An 18,118-nucleotide genomic window follows, 5' to 3' on the forward strand; every position below is an offset into this window, starting at 1 on the left:
CAATATGAGAGTTTTCACATCCAAATCGGAGAAAGGGTTTAGGAATCATAGCTCTGTAATGCATAGCCTCCTCTTTTTCAAGGGACCAAAAGTAATTGGACAAGGGACTCTAAGGGCTGCAATTAACTCTGAAGGCGTCTCCCTCGTTAACCTGTAATCAATGAAGTAGTTAAAAGGTCTGGGGTTGATTACAGGTGTGTGGTTTTGCATTTGGAAGCTGTTGCTGTGACCAGACAACATGCGGTCTAAGGAACTCTCAATTGAGGTGAAGCAGAACATCCTGAGGCTGAAAAAAAAGAAAACAATCCATCAGAGAGATAGCAGACATGCTTGGAGTAGCAAAATCAACAGTCGGGTACATTCTGAGAAAAAAGGAATTGACTGGTGAGCTTGGGAACTCAAAAAGGCCTGGGCGTCCACGGATGACAACAGTGGTGGATGATCGCCGCATACTTTCTTTGGTGAAGAAGAACCCGTTCACAACATCAACTGAAGTCCAGAACACTCTCAGTGAAGTAGGTGTATCTGTCTCTAAGTCAACAGTAAAGAGAAGACTCCATGAAAGTAAATACAAAGGGTTCACATCTAGATGCAAACCATTCATCAATTCCAAAAATAGACAGGCCAGAGTTAAATTTGCTGAAAAACACCTCATGAAACCAGCTCAGTTCTGGAAAAGTATTCTATGGACAGATGAGACAAAGATCAACCTGTACCAGAATGATGGGAAGAAAAAAGTTTGGAGAAGAAAGGGAACGGCACATGATCCAAGGCACACCACATCCTCTGTAAAACATGGTGGAGGCAACGTGATGGCATGGGTATGCATGGCTTTCAATGGCACTGGGTCACTTGTGTTTATTGATGACATAACAGCAGACAAGAGTAGCCGGATGAATTCTGAAGTGTACCGGGATATACTTTCAGCCCAGATTCAGCCAAATGCCGCAAAGTTTATCGGACGGCGCTTCATGGTACAGATGGACAATGACCCCAAGCATACAGCCAAAGCTACCCAGGAGTTCATGAGTGCAAAAAAGTGGAACATTTTGCAATGGCCAAGTCAATCACCAGATCTTAACCCAATTGAGCATGCATTTCACTTGCTCAAATCCAGACTTAAGACGGAAAGACCCACAAACAAGCAAGACCTGAAGGCTGCGGCTGTAAAGGCCTGGCAAAGCATTAAGAAGGAGGAAACCCAGCGTTTGGTGATGTCCATGGGTTCCAGACTTAAGGCAGTGATTGCCTCCAAAGGATTCGCAACAAAATATTGAAAATAAAAATATTTTGTTTGGGTTTGGTTTATTTGTCCAATTACTTTTGACCTCCTAAAATGTGGAGTGTTTGTAAAGAAATGTGTACAATTCCTACAATTTCTATCAGATATTTTTGTTCAAACCTTCAAATTAAACGTTACAATCTGCACTTGAATTCTGTTGTAGAGGTTTCATTTCAAATCCAATGTGGTGGCATGCAGAGCCCAACTCGCGAAAATTGTGTCACTGTCCAAATATTTCGGGACCTAACTGTATCTCTGGCTGGGACACATGTGTAAACCTTTTGGGGTGAGGGTCTAATGGATCATCTATACCTGGGGTACTATTAGGTAGTAAGAAGTTGGCTTTGGGAGATTTTTTTTGGCTATAGCATTTATTGGGGTATTGTGGAGTGCAGTATTTGGGTTATACTGTACCTATTTTCCATTTCTTAATGCTGTGTAGGGCATGAGATATTCCCAGACTAAATTCCACAGGAATATATGACGGCTGTTACACAGCTATAGAAATGGAACAGCTATAAGACACACACACAGAAGAAGGAAAGTGAAAGTAGGAATACATTGCTTATTATGCTGAGAAGTTCACAACACAAACCAGTCTAATACCCTGCAGAGCTCCTATCTAATCCTGCGCCCTCCAACGGACCTTCCAAGACAGAAGTGAAGCCCCTATCATCCCTGCAGTGATCATACACATCTCAGGTAAGATACAAATGTTATATACCTCTATAGGGCAGGACACTAAAGAGTATATACCTGCAGGAATCAATATGAGTCTTAAGAAAAGGTTTACTGGGCGATCAGCTTATTGGTATCCAATAATACTCACCTCGTGTGCAGATAATGCTCCTACTCACTATTACTGCAGTCTGTCCTGTATATTGTGCATGTGAGCTATTGACATCTGTTATCAGCTGTTCTAATTGAAGTCTGCATTTTTGTAAAAATTGATATTTTGCCAATTTCCTTTCTGTACATACAAAGTAATCTCATATAAAACACAACAAGATATTTTGGTTTCTGTGCTGAGATAATCTTATATATGTGCCCCTGCTGTGTACTGTGTAATGGCCGTGTCTGACCGAACAGGGACACATTCTGATCATACCACAGCTCCTGGGCCAGGGAGAATTTAAAAAAAAAGTATACAGACTTTACAGGACAGCACAGAATCAAAGCTGCTGTTTTCTGTGAGGTAAAATATGTCCATGCCTGTTTAAAGATGTTTTACCTCACAGAAAGAAACAACTGTGATCCTGTGCTGTAATGTCTGCATACTTTTTTTACTTCCTCCCCTGCCCAGGAGATGTGGTATGATCAGACCATGTCTCTGTACAGTCAGACATGGCCATTGTATATATATACATATATACAGTATAGGGACACATATATCTCAGCATAGGAACATTTTTTTAACACATTCAATTGTTGAATCTCTTATTATTCCTGGGTTACGGTTCTATTGATTAACATGAAGTTTCTTTGTGGGACTATCCCTTTAAGAGTGGCTTGACATAAAGATCTGCAGGTAGTGTCCGACTAGACATGCTCGGCCTCTTTTATAGAAATGCATTGAGAGAAGCCTGATATGCAGGCATGCACATTGTATGTACTGTATGCAGTTACATATGTGGTCACTCGCAACAGCAATACTGGGGAATCCTGATAACATGTAGACCACACTGTCACAATTTAGAAGTCTGTGTCCTATAGAGTATCTACAGACTTTTTTGCCAAGACTGAGCAACCCCTTTATGCCTGGTAATACTGCATAAATGCACCACTCATTCAATTCAATATGTATGTTTAATACCTTTATATTCTTTTGTTCTCTGGTATCAACCATTATATACTAGGAAGAGTACAACATTTTGTATACTCTTCCCTTAGAGACTCCACCAGCAGAATAGTGAGTGCAGCTCTGGAGTATAATGCAGAATGCAACTCAGGATCAGTACAGGATAAGTAATGTAATATATGTACACAGTGACTGCATCAGCAGAATAGTGAGTGCAGCTCTGGAGTATAATACAGGATGTAACGATCAGTACAGGTTAAGTAATATAATGTAATATAATGTATGTACACAGTGACTGCACCAGCAGAATAGTGAGTGCAGCTCTGGAGTGTAATACAGGATGTAACGATCAGTACAGGTTAAGTAATATAATGTATGTACACAGTGACTGCACCAGCAGAATAGTGAGTGCAGCTCTGGAGTATAATACAGGATGTAACTCAGGATCAGTACAGGATAAGTAATGTAATGTATGTACACAGTGACTCCACCAGCAGAATAGTGAGTGCAGCTCTGGAATATGATACAGGATATAATTCAGGATCAGTACAGGATAAGTAATGTAATGTATGTACACAGTGACTGCACCAGCAGAATAGTGAGTGCAGCTCTGGAGTATAATACAGGATGTAACTCATGATCAGTACAGGATAAGTAATGTATGTACACAGTGACTGCACCAGCAGAATAGTGAGTGCAGCCCTGGAGTATAATACAGGATGTAACTCAGGATTTAGTAATGTAATGTATGTAAACATTGACTTCACCAGCAGAATAGTGAGTGCAGCTCTGGAGTATGATACAGGATGTAACTCAGGATCAGTACAGGATAAGTAATGTAATGCATGTACACAGTGACTGCACCAGCAGAATAGTGAGTGCAGCTCTGGGGTATAATACAGGATGTAATTCAGGATTAGTGATGTAATTTGTTAAAAACTGCTGCCCCTATGCAGATCATGTAAACGATATGTAACTTCCCATATTCCAAATCTGCTACCAGTTTAGCTCCTGGAAACCCCCATTTAGATTATATTACAAGTGGAGTTCAAAGTTTAAAGACTATAATTCCATTATCATGGTAATAGTCTTGCTGATTTGTTAAAGGTAAAAGTGACAGGTATAATGTCTGTACATCTCTATGTGATTGTAGCTCTGGACTATATAATACCGTTTGCACAGTGTGAATGTAAAGATAACATTTCCGCAGTAGAATGTGCCGTACCGTACAGTCCTGATTATATTTACATTAAGGCTGGGGCCACACGGGGCACTACTGCAATCCTCGCATGACACTCGGCTCACTCTGGCAGTACAACAGGAGCCGAGTGTCATACGAGGGTCCCTGCGACTGATGTCCGACTGTCTGAGCGGACCTCAGCTGCGGGGGGTGGGCCAGATCTGAGGAGGGGTGGGCCGGCGCTGTAGAGGGGAGGGAGGGATTTATCTCCCTCTCTCTTCCGTAGCCGGCTATTGCCATTCTCGCACTGCACTAGCGGTACACCGGTGTACTGCGAGTGCAGTGCGATTTCTCTCTCGCCCCTTACACTTGAATGGGTGTGAGAGAAAGAGTCTCGGCTTACAATCACAGCATGCTGCGATAGTTTTCTTGGTCCGATTATGGCTGAGAAAATAATCGCTCATGTGCGCTGACACACAGGCTAGAATTGGGCCGAGTGGAATGCGATGTTTTATCACACTCCACTCGCACCGATTTTCTGGCCGTGTGGCTTAGGCCTAAGGCTCATATTGCAGTAAAATCAATACACAATCTCAAAGTAATATTGTGTAGAGTGACAAATACTACTGTACATTGAATACAACTGGAATGTTGCTCAAAATTACACTCTCCAAAAGAAATAAGTCATTGAATCCCCAAATTACCGACATGTACGAAAGATTCCAAATAACATTCCGAAATGCTACACCGAAAGAATAGTCAAGTTCTCAATTTAAACTGTGATTCTTTGCCCAAAATCTACCATTACCAATTAATACTGTCAAATAGTACTCAAATAATGCCGCCATACATTGCCTGTTCACTATAAATCCCAAATTGTGTCCTAATAATACAGATATAGCCACTCGATGGTCCTCCAATGAACTGTTGCTTGCGTCATAGCATTTAAAATATCCTGAGAACCTAATTCACCTTTTTATGAGCAACTAGGGGATTTTTTGTATATGCAATTTTTGGCACCCTGTGTGGGAGGATGGCTATAATTAACAAGACGAGCCCTTCATGTATATACTTGTTAGAAGCTCCTTATACATAGATCACCACATTCACCAAACCAACCACATTTACGAGTAACCACTGAGCCAGCAGTGTTTATGGCTGAGCCAAGACATAGGCAATGTGACTTATGATCAAATATCAAATTTGATTTCTTTTGAACTTCTTGACCTTCCATTAGGTCTACAGTGGGTCAGAATTACGATAGCGGAGACATCAAACTTCACAATCTTTGAGATTGGTTTCTTTTTTGATTTCTTACAAATCTGAGTATCTAGTAAGGTATCAATACTTTTTCCAGGCTGTTATCAATCTAGAAATCCCCAAAACCTGTATGATTTTGCTAGAACGATAGCACAGATAAGGTTGTTGTCAATGTATATATACCAAATTCCCAAAACCCAGACAAACTCTGCTAAAACAAACTATAGTGAAGCTGCCACACCTTTAGGAAATATTCCGCAGGTAAACATTTACAAGAATGACATATGGTGACGGGCAGGTAATGTCGTGTATGTCTGCGTCTGTCTGTGTCTTTGACTGTGTGTCTCTATTTCTCTGTCTCTTTCCCTATCTGTCTGTCTCTGTCTGTCTCTTTCTGTCTCTCTCTATCCGTCTCCCCCCGACATCTTATTATCTCACACATAAGCTTCTTATACTAACAGTTTATTTTGTTTCAATAGCAACCACTCACAGCTGCTATTAATAACCTAATAGCTTGTAGCTCCATTGATTTTAATGGAGGCAGGTTTTTTGGAGAGTAACTATAAAGCGCAGGGTTACATTTTCCCGTCAAAACATAGTCTACGAAGCTCCCTGGGTCACATCAGGCGTCTGTGCAAAATTTTGTGATTGTAAATGCGACGGTGCGGATTCTTTTAGCGGACATACATACACACACACACACACTCACATACATACACTCATCTTTATATATTAGATTTCATTAAAATAAAAAGACATATATTGCATGGCAATTACAAATATTATTGTCTGTGGACGTACGTGTTTCGACCTGTGGTCTTAGGCCCTGTGCGCACACTGCATTTTTACCCGCGGTTTTACCCGCGGTTTTGCTGCGGAAATTTCTTGAGAAATGCTTGTGATCTTTCTGCAGACATTTCCTAGCAAAACCTTTGGGAATAAAAAATAGCTGTGCGCACACTGCGTTTTTTTCTCAAGAAAATTATTTCTGAAGAATTTCTTGAGAAAATTTCTTGAGAAAATGTGCATGTCACTTCTTTTCCGCAGGTAGCTGCGGTATACCCCCGGTATTTCACTCCATTCACTGTAATGTAATCGCAAAATACCGGGAGTATACCGCAGGTAGCAAATGATGTGCGGTATACCCCCCGGTATAGCCGCGATTTACCTGCGGTAATGCTCATCGCTCCCTGCGGTTTTGCAGGGAAGTGATGTCATTATGACAGAAGAGGAAGCGGAGCAGAGTAAACACACAGATCACACTCACTGGATGCCGCACAGAAGCACTTCCGTGTGACCTCCAGGTGCCCGTGCAGTCTGTGTCCCGCTCCAGCCCCGCGGCTGCACGCACAGCAGTATCAGTGTCTGCCCGCAGTATCAGCAGCTTGTCACCCTGCAGTGCGTGCTGCCGCGGGGATGCCGAGCGCTGCTGTCAGGAGGTGATATGAGATCATTACCTGCTGTGACGATCTCCTGCCTCCTGACGTCAGCGCGGTCACTGCCGTCTATGCCCGCGGCCAGAGACTGTCACTAGCGGTGATGTCACGGGCTCTCGCGATACTGCTGAGAATGCGGCGGGCATAGAAGGCAATGACAGCGCTGACATCAGCAGAGCAGGAGATCGTCACTGCAGGTAATGATCTCATCTAACCTCCTGACAGCAGCGCTAGTCATCCCCTGCAGTGACCTGGGCTGACCTATTGATGTTAGCTCAGGTCACTGCATTACTCTCCCAGCCAATGGGGAACATTCTGTTCTTCATTGACTGAGACAGTGACTATGGTATGGATCGCCGTGGGACCCCCTTATTGGATTACGCCGGACCCGGATTTGATTGTTCTTGTCAATAAATTGGTGAAAGATGGAATGTTTTGGGGAGTGTTTTTTCAAATAAAACTTTTATTGTTGTCTATTTTTTATTTATTACTGACTGGGTTTGTGATGTCGGGTATCTGATAGACGCTTGACATCACTAACCCCAGGGCCTGATGCCAGGTGACATTACACATCTTGCATCAACCCCATATATTACTCCGTTTGCCACCGCACCAGGGCAACGGGATGAGTTGGGGTGAAGCGCCAGGATTGGCGCATCTAATGGATGTGCCACTTCTGGGGCGGCTGTGGCCTGCTATTTTTAGGCTGGGGAGTGTCCAATAACAGTGGACCTCCCTAGTCTGAGAATATCAGACCCCAGCTGTCCGCTTTACCTTGGCTGGTGATCCAATTTGGGGGGGACCCCACGTTTTTTGTTTTAAATTATTTATTTAATGTAAAATAACGGGGTGCCCTCTGTTTTGGATTACCAGCCAAGGTAAAGCTGCCAGCTGTGGTCTGCAGGCTGCAGCCGTCTGCTTTACCCTAACTGGCTACAAAAGATGAGGGGACCTCATGTCGTTTTTTTTTAATTTATTTATTTTTTGTCTAAATACAAGGCTAGGCACCCTTTAGTGCCACATGAAAGTCACTAAAGGGTGCCATCTTAGAATATGCAGGGGGGTGGGACATTATATAGGTCTTTCTCATCTATTATCTATCTCTCTATCTATTTATCTATCCATCTTTCCCTCTATCCATTATCTGTCTGTCTATCTATCGATTATCTATCTATTATCTATATTGTTTATTGCAGTTACAGCATAAAAAAACCGCAGGGACCAACCTGCGGCAAAACCGCTGCAAAACCGCGGCAAAAACGTATGCATTTTTCCCGTGGTTTCGGTGCTGTTTTTACCACAGGTGCGGTAATCTTCAACTCCCAGAGGTTTCTCAAGAAATTTTCTTGAGAAAAACCACTTTTCTAGTGCGCACATAGCCTTAATTGTGATTTCAGATGCTGGGCTAGTTCCTGCATGCTGTGCACTGTGCGATGTGTGCAATGCTTCCTGTTGCCAGTTCAGATCAGCAAGAATGAGCCAGCAACAGATCAGTGCCAGAATACCCCTTGTGCAGAGACCAGTGACGTCAGTTGTGGAGGTGCGCCAGGTATTCTTATATCGCTCTTTTCCCAGCTCATTACTGCTTCTCTGACCCTGCAATAGAGAGTGCGCTGTCATTGTGCACAGTGCACAGTGATTAGCCCAGTCTCTATGACAAGTGTGACTGATGACACTTCATTTCATGGAGCAGACAGGCGGTGCGGCAGTGATTGCAGCCTCTGCTCCCTGATGATGTTTTGTTTGAGTATCCCAGCATGCATTGTTATTCTCAAGCAAAGTGTCAACAGAGAGGAAGTAGGGGGAAAAATACAATACAAATTAGATATTGTTTCCTAACTATACTAGGTAATTTTTAATGCAAGTATATTAGAATATAGTTTAGATTATAGCCCTAAATAGATAGGGATTTAGATGAAAATGACTTTGGCCTTTTGATACCTTTTTAAATATAAGAGCAAGATGAAGCTGGATTAAGACATTAGGTATAGAGCATTTACTACCGATATATTGGGTGCCAATGTGACGCCCTGGACCCCAGGGGTCACAGTACAGTAGCAACACACACACACGCCCCCTCCCCTGGTAGGGAACACCCGTCAACAAAACCCTTGTTGCCTCCTCCAGGGTCTGATGTCCACACCAGGTGGGGCGGAGCCAGGCGGTTGGCCCCACCCACGGAGGAGTACACAGGCCTGGAGGCGGGAAGGAGGTGGAGTGGAGTTGTGAAGTGGAGAGACTGTGTGCGTCTGGGTCGGAGCCCAGGCACAGTCAGCAAGGTCGGCAGACGGTGGTGGCCATCTGCAGGAGTTATTGGACGTCCGTGGAACTGTAGGACCGGGGTCGGGCGGTGGCCCGCCGGTACCGAACCGGGGAGCGGAGGGAAGCTAAGCACCAAGGCAGGGTACTCAGACCCCGACTGGGCTCGGAAGCCGCCGTAACGGTCAAATTCGCTGATTGCGGTCTGGACCTCAGGGGCTCCTTCCCACCCAAGTCCCGGCAGAAGGCAACAGCCCAACCCGTCCGGATAAGAGCCACCGCCAACGGCCAGAGATCCAAGGGCCAGCGCCTGCGGGCAAGACAGGCTCTCCCGACACGTACAAGCCGGGGAGCGGACCACCCGTGGGAATCCATAGGGGTCAAACACTTACACACAGGTGCAGGGAAAGAAAGCCGCCACCAACCCGTCCGGGGAGAGTGAAGAAGCCGCAGCCGACTTTGGGTCCCGTCCATCCAGCCATTTGGTTTACTACCTGAGTGAGTGCATCAGTGCCATCCGGCACAGCGCCGCACCGCTGCTCCGCATCCGCGCTGCCTCCCCGCATCGGCACCTGCACCTATCCCCTACCCACCAACATTCATCCATCCATCCCCCAACCGGGGCCCCGGGACCAACCGCCCCTTCTCACGGAGGGGCTAACACCTCAGCTGCTCCCCGCCATCGCTCCCGGGAAACCCCCGTCACCAGCAGCGGTGGTGCCCACCATCACCACAACCCCGTGGGTGGCGTCACAACCAACATCCCACCACCAAACCTTCCCCTTTCACTCATGGGCGAGGAGGCGCTGCTCGAGCCCCGGGTCCGGCCCCGTGCTCGAGCCACCGAGGAGCAGAAGCACAGGACCCGAGCGCCAGAGATTCCCCCAGGCGAGCGGCGTTCCCAGAAAATCCCCTCTCCACCCGCGGCACCAAGATCGCCATTTTGCACCTTTTAAAACTTGCTATCAACACGTAATTGAACAGAACTGGTACCAATAAACAATGCAAAAAAAGAGTTCTCGAGTTTCAACAATTTTTGCCTGATAAAAATCAAACAAACAAAAAGTTTCTCCACCTTCTCCTATGTAGCAGCCCGTGATGGCATCCAAATCCTGTACAAATTTTTCACGGACGCATAGACTTACATTGCCGAATTTCATCCCACAGCCGGATAAATATCGGACTTGTCGGTGCGATTTTGCGCCGATCAATTGGTCCGCAAACAAAATTAGCTATGTGCGATCTGTGAAAATCATAGATAGAACTAGTACGTGAAATATGTACATCTAAATGGGTCCTAAATATCTCAAGGTGGCACTGAGCGCGAAATACGTTTTTACTTGGCACCCGCTGTATCACTAGTATAAAGAATTAGAGGTGTAACGTGAACCTTCTAGGACCAGTGACAAACCTGTAATGGGACTCTCAAACCAACATGTGCACAGATTATGATTACCTTAACTCACGTGACCTAGATAAAAGCTACACCGATGATGGACATACCTTTACTAAATATCTGACATCTTCAGAGAAAAGGCGCTGTCAATAATGAGATATGGCGAAGGGTGGAAAATAAAGATAGATAGTTTCTTGAAACAAGAGCAAGACATATTGAGTTATTAATATATCAGGTGCCAAGTATCCAACACCCTTAGTAAATATCCTGCAGCTCTTCGTAAAAAAAATGGGCACGGGACAAGATCATTAATTGTGAAATGTGGTAAGGAAATAGAGAAGCAAAGCAATGTAAGCTCAAGGTGTTAGGTATAAAGCATATAGGTATAATGGTGCCAAGTCGCCAATTTATACCTTTTATATCTGCCAACAATTTGTGATTGGATGAAATAGCTTTCAATAAGGATTGCATAGAAGTTTTCTCAATTAAATTATCTGAAGGCAGAGGTGTCATTGAGTAATAAGCAGATTTTTACTTGGCACCTGATGTATCTCTATGAGAAATAATTAGCAAAGGTGTAACTAGGAGCGCCTGGGTCCGAAATCAGAATCTGTACAGTGTCCCTTGAGGTATCACGTGAACTGTATAATTAATTTACATGATCCACATAAACTGAAATGAAATTAGACTATACTGATGATGGTATATCTTGGTGGATTGGATGGTGGACTTTTGGTGGACTTGATGGTGGACTCTTGGTGGACTGGATGGTGGACTCTTGGTGGACTTTCTATACTGATGATGGTGGACTCTTGGTGGACTGGATGGTGGATTTTTGGTGGACTTTCTATACTGATAATCACATGCCTTTACTAAATATTTCAAAAATCTCCAAGAAATGGTATGAACTGGCAAGAAGGAGATATGGTGACAGGTGGTAACTGCTGCAAATTCAGGAACAACGAAAAACAGGCTCAGTGCTTTAGAGATAGAACAATGGTTACATGCATTCCAACCCTTAGTTGTTGGCATCGGGAAACCAGTCAATATCACAGAATGACAAACACCCTGTGAGGAATTGTGGGTGGCCACAACCCCAACATGCCTATTCTTTGCGCATCCATATCTATTCCTTCCATTCCATGCGTATTCTTTACAACTCCAAACCTGGCTCCTGCCCCCCTGAGAAGCTGGGGCACAAAACCCATGTAAAATCCCTAATTTCCTGAAGGTTTTATCAGAGTCCATGAGATTTAACAACTTTTCTAGAATTCTAGGAAGTGTACCTTTTTTTGTGAGCCTCCCTGACATTTCGAGAGTTGCCAAGTATAGATGTAATGGATGCCAGGTTCATAATTGACACTTGTTAAATCTGAAATCAATTTATCATTGGATGAAATAAGTTTCAATAAGCATTTCGCAAAGGTGTCCTAGATTTTACTTGGCGCCTGCAGTATCTGTAAGTGAAACTAGAAGCTTGTGGGACCTGGAACAAAATCTGTAACCTACCATGTGCAATTTATCATACTGGCATCTTACCCGCATCAGAAACCAGGACTCCGTGCCAACTACTGCCACCTATAGCAACTCATAATGAGGAATGATTTAGGAAATTGCACCACAATCTAAATTCTTGCTAGATCTGGTGTGAATCGATTTGCAGGACCACTTCGGTAAATTGGGGCTGTTGGATGGGAGCACTGGGAACCTCTTCCTACCTGCCAGGATCTGTGGCTCTTCTTTTTATTAATCGGCTTGGTGCAACGTCACATGCACATCATGCCATAACATTGAGGTTACCTAAGGTCGGGGAATCAAAAGAGGAATATGGAATGTCGTTATGTATAAAGCAGTTCACAGGGTAGCTGCCTGGAGGCCACAAATCACTGTAAATTTCCTAAATCATCATAAGGATAGGCCATCAATGTATAAGTAGTGGACAACCTCTTTAGTAGACGGAAAGTCTAGGGGTGTAGGGGTAGAAAGGTAGCCATCGCATCCAAGTCCTTGTACTAATATGGGTGCCAGGTCAACATTTGACCCCTTTTAAATTGGCTCTCAATATGTGATTGACAGAAGCTGTCATAGACGTGTTCTAGATGACCACTCCTTGAGGCACAAGTGGCGTCGACTACTAGGTGAGTTTTTATTTGGCTCCTACTATGGCTCCTTAATGAATCAGTAGAGGAGTAACTGGAAGATGCAATGGTTGACAACACCTGTATTATAAAGGGGAGTTCTGCTACACATTTTATTGGTGTTCCTGGAGTTTCAAGTTTCTAAATTTTGATAACAATAGGCAATAATACACAAAATTTTATGTACCTCCCATAATGATACAAGTGTAAACCTATACTTGGTTTTTATACCTTGGCCAGTCCAGGCCAGAAACGCGTTGGTATAAATAAAAAACGATTTGGAATCCCAAGCCTCTTCATTCCCTCAGAAGAGCATGCCTAAACATGACAGGCTCCATTTTTGTGACTGTTATCCTACTTAAGTCAAACATTCATTCAGGCAATGTCTCACGGAGGAGAAGTAAATAAACACGAGGGAGTGAGAGGTAGTAAAAGTCTAAACAGGTTGTGTAGGATGAGGTGACCTGAGAAGTCTACTCAGATGGCTGACTGATCAACACAAAGAAAAGAATCTTGCACTTTGTCTTACTTATAGTGATGAGCGAGTACTAAAAAGCTCGGGTGCTCGAAGCTCGGGCCGAGCCTCCCAAGATACTCGTGTACTCGGCCCGAGCAACGAGCCCAATGTTATCCTATGGGAGACCCGAGTATTTTTGTGAAATGACCCCCCGGCAGCATGTAGAAACCCTAAAAATGTCACAAAAGTCTCAGAAGAGTGCTCAAATGACATGGCAACAGCATGGGGAAGACCCCTTGAAGCATTTATCACTCAAAAGTCACAGCTGTGAACAATTTTGTCCGCGTTTCACGCCATTTTTACGGACTCACCAGAAAACCTTCCAAAATGACCCCAAAATGATTTTTCATGGCAGAAATGTTAAGGGCACATACCCAATAGTGAGATAGAGCTGGTGTATGTTACTTTTTGAGATTAATACATGAAAGATTTTACGTGAAAACATTGTGTGGCACTCCGATGTCCCTGAGAAGAGACGTACATGAAGGCCTCTTGAGTCTAATGTGCCCATTTTGAGGAAGTGAGTCTTTGTAGTATTTTCCTTTGCCAGGGCAGTCCAAAATTGTGAGGTTCACCAATGCCCCTGCATACAGACGTGCATGAGGGCCTGTAGACCTGAAGTGCCCATTGTAAGGAAGTGGGTCTATTGTAGTATAGCCCTTAGGCAGGGCAGCCAAAAATTGGGAGGCTCCACATTGTCCCTGGATAGAGACGTGCATGATGGCCTGTAAACCTGAAGTGCCCATTGTCAGGAAGTGGGTGTATTATAGTATAGCCCTTAGGCAGGGCAGCCAAAAATTGGGAGGCTCCACATTGTCCCTGGATAGAGACGTGCATGATGGCCTGTAAACCTGAAGTGCCCATTGGAAGGAAGTGGGTCTATTGTAGTATAGCCCTTAGGCAGGGCAGCCAAAAATTGGGAGGCTCCACGTTGTCCCTGGATAGAGACGTGCATGAGGGCCTGTAAACCTGAAGTGCCCATTGGAAGGAAGTGGGTCTATTGTAGTATAGCCCTTAGGCAGGGCAGCCAAAAATTGGGAGGCTCCACATTGTCCCTGGATAGAGACGTGCATGATGGCCTGTAAACCTGAAGTGCCCATTGGAAGGAAGTGGGTCTATTGTAGTATAGCCCTTAGGCAGGGCAGCCAAAAATTGGGAGGCTCCACGTTGTCCCTGGATAGAGACGTGCATGAGGGCCTGTAAACCTGAAGTGCCCATTGGAAGGAAGTGGGTCTATTGTAGTATAGCCCTTAGGCAGGGCAGCCAAAAATTGGGAGGCTCCACGTTGTCCCTGGATAGAGACGTGCATGAGGGCCTGTAAACCTGAAGTGCCCATTGTCAGGAAGTGGGTGTATTATAGTATAGCCCTTAGGCATGGCAGCCAAAAATTGGGAGGCTCCACATTGTCCCTGGATAGAGACGTGCATGATGGCCTGTAAACCTGAAGTGCCCATTGTAAGGAAGTGGGTCTATTGTAGTATAGCCCTTAGGCAGGGCAGCCAAAAATTGGGAGGCTCCACATTGTCCCTGGATAGAGACGTGCATGAGGGCCTGTAAACCTGAAGTGCCCATTGGAAGGAAGTGGGTCTATTGTAGTATAGCCCTTAGGCAGGGCAGCCAAAAATTGGGAGGCTCCACGTTGTCCCTGGATAGAGACCTGTTAGGTTCTTAGTGCCTCCGTGCTTGCATTTAAAAACCGCACGTGTGTGCCTGTTGGTGGCAGCTTTCCGCTGCATTTGTGTGAGTTTTGCAAAAACTTGGATATAACGCACAAGTCTAGTGAATACACATCAGCACAGCATTGCAAAATGCGCAAGGGCGTTGTCAACGAACAAGGAAGTGGACGTGATGGTGGTGCAGGCAGAGACCGAGGTTGTGTGCAAGCTCTAATTTCGCCACAACAAAGGGCCACATCTAGTCACTCGCACGTCCTGTCCCAAATTCTTGGGGACCGCAGCAGTACACTGCTCTTGAACCAAGACCAGTGTCAACAGGTTGTTAGTTGGATAGCGGATAATGCTTCCAGTCAGATTGGCACCACCACAAACACTCTGTCTTCCACACGGTCAAGTGTCAGTAGCCGTGATACTGCACCGCACATTTCAGAACCTGATCCTCCTTCCTACCACCAGGCCGAGTACACGTCCACGGACATTACTGATCCCACACTTGGACACTCGGAAGAGCTGTTCGTTCACGTTTCCATTCACAAATTCTGGCCTCTCGCCAGCTCCTGTTGAAGTGGGCCATGACGAGATTGTATGTACAGATGCCCAAATATTTGAGCAGCCACGTTCTCACGAAGTTGGCAACGTGTCTCAACAAGGGGTGGACAATGATGAGACACAATTGTCAGGAAGTCAGGAGGAGGAGCAGGGTGCGGAAGAGGAAGACGACGTGGTGGATGATCCAGTAACTGACCCAACCTGGCAGGAGGATATGCAGAGCGAGGACAGCAGTGCACAGGGGGAGGGAGGCGTAGCATCCCAACAGGCAGTAAGAAGCAGAGTGGTGGCCACAGGCAGACGTCAGGCAACTGTTCCCCGGAACAACACGACACAAGGTGCATGTACAAATGTTAGGTCTTCCCGAGTCTGGCTGTAATACTATTGTATGTATTGAGGATTTCGATTGCGTTAGGGCAATGACAACCAGAGACGAGTTCTTGGTGCAAGACGTTTATAATATGCAACCAGCAAATATGTACATAAACGGAACAAAAACACAGTAGAACATAAATACAGGAAATACCTTCCAGGAACGGAGCGAAAGGGAATTCCCGGGACCGCGCACCGGACTCCCCCAGGGAGACCACCAAGAGCGAACCCCTATACAGGGACTGTCTGGCAATCACCCCAGAAGCCCTAAATGCGCAGCAGCCGGGACACAAAAGGGCAATAGGTAAGTCCAAAAATGTCCGTACGTGATGTGAGTCCAGAGTGGTATTAAACGGAAGGAACCGGGCAGAAGTGCCGACCAAAGACGGCAAACGGAGTCCGGGCACAGCTAGATGATACCAGATGAAGTCCAGAGTCGGTGTCGGTTGTTTTCCAAGAGGATCCGAATAACAATCAGGAACCAAAAGCAGCAGGGCAGGAGCACACAGGAAGCAGTATACTCAGGCACTGGACTAAGCTTTAGGGGCGGCTTTTAAACAGATGGACAGGAAGTAGGGCAACAGAACAGAAAACTCCATGTTAACAAAGGGCAAGCTCTTTCAAAAGAAAACTGGAAAACCCGGAACTCTGACACTGGCAGTTTTTTAAGTTGGCTCCAGATGATTCTAAAAAGGCCATTTGCAACACCTGCCATGCCAGCATCAGCAGGGGTACCAAAACTAGCAGCCTGACCACCACCAGCATGATCAGGCACATGTCAGCCAAGCACCCGACTTTGTGGGAAGTACAACAGAGTCGAGGAGCAGTGCTTGCTGATGTCACTGCTACTTCTTCGCTGGTTGTGCATGTGAGCCAATCCCCTGTCCATGCTGCCTGCGAACAAGCCTCCTCCACTCCTGCACCTGCAGTTGCCTACGCAGAAAGAACACCATCATCAAGCACGTCCTTGTCCCAGCGCAGCGTTCAGTTATCCATTCAGCAAACCTTTGAACGCAGGCGCAAATACACTGCCAACACCCCACATGCCACAGTTCTAAATGCTAACATTTCGCGACTGCTTGCGCTGGAAATGTTGCCTTTTAGGCTGGTTGAGACAGAAGCATTCCGCGACCTGATGGTGGCAGCTGTCCCACGTTACTCGGTCCACAGCCGCCACTATTTCTCCCGGTGTGCCGTCCCCGCATTGCATAACCACGTGTCACAAAACATCACACGTGCCCTGAACAACGCTGTTTCAGCCAAAGTCCACCTAACCACAGACACGTGGACAAGTGCATGTGGGCAAGGCCGCTACATCTCGTTGACGTCACACTGGGTTAATATTGTGCAAGCTGGGACCCAGTCTGAGCGAGGGACGGAACACGTCCTTCACACACCAAGTTTTGCAGGCCCTACCTCAGTCAGGGTTTCACACACACTCTACAGCTCCGGAATGTCATGCTCCTCAGCCTCCTCCTCCTCCTGCGCATCCTGATCCACTTTACCCTCCACACCAGTCCCAAGCTGGAAGTGTCGCGGGCGGAGGAGGGGACGGTGCGCTCTCCCACTGCTCGGGTCCGGCTGACGCTGCTCTACGGCTGCTGCTGCTCGTTGGCTCGAGCGATGGCCGGATCCCGGGGACTCGAGCGGCGCTACTCGCCCGTGAGTGAAAAGGGGTGGTTTGGGTTTTGGGGATATTGTCCGTGACGCCACCCACGGTTGTGGTGATTGTGTGGACACCACCGCTGCTCTGGACGGGGATCCCGGGAGCCTGTGACAGGGAGCAGCTTTGTTGTTATTTCTCCCCTCCGTGGGTAGGGGGGTTGGTTGTCCCGGGGCCTGGTGATGGGGTAGAGATGGATGACAGGCGGGTTGCGGGGCCTGATGAGGTGCAGGGTCGCAGGGGCAGCGCTGTGCCGCACGGCACGGAGGTACTCACTCAGCCCAATGATGATGACACAGTTCACGGTAAAACAAGTGGCTGGATGGACGGGTCACTCGGACGGCTGCGGTTGTTCCTCCCTGCAGGTTAGTGATGACTGTCTCTCCCTGCACCTAAGTTAAGTGTTGGTAGTGATGGTTTCCCAACGGTAACCCGCTCCCCGACCTGGATATGGGCCGGAGGAGCCCCTTTTGCCCACAGGCGCTGGCCCTGGGAGACGGTTGCCCTTGGTGGTGGCGGTGTCTCCCCTTCACGGTTGTACGGTTGCCTTCTATCTGGACTTGGCTGTTTGGAAACCCTGAGGTTCCCTTCA

The 18,118-nt window shown here is 46.2% G+C and overlaps 1 protein-coding gene across 2 annotated transcripts in view; it reads left to right on the plus strand.

Annotated features, from left to right (window-relative positions):
- The first annotated feature begins 1,882 nt into the window (after positions 1 to 1,882).
- Positions 1,883 to 18,118, plus strand: part of LOC142310357 (uncharacterized) — a 58,300-nt gene continuing 42,064 nt past the window's right edge. For both annotated transcript variants that reach the window (XM_075347872.1, XM_075347874.1), the window contains exon 1: positions 1,883 to 1,984. The gene's annotated coding sequence lies outside the window, so the exon portion shown is untranslated. The remainder of the gene's footprint in view (positions 1,985 to 18,118) is intronic.

Source organism: Anomaloglossus baeobatrachus, chromosome 5 (assembly GCF_048569485.1).
Source record: "Anomaloglossus baeobatrachus isolate aAnoBae1 chromosome 5, aAnoBae1.hap1, whole genome shotgun sequence".
Taxonomy (NCBI): Eukaryota; Metazoa; Chordata; class Amphibia; order Anura; family Aromobatidae; genus Anomaloglossus; species Anomaloglossus baeobatrachus.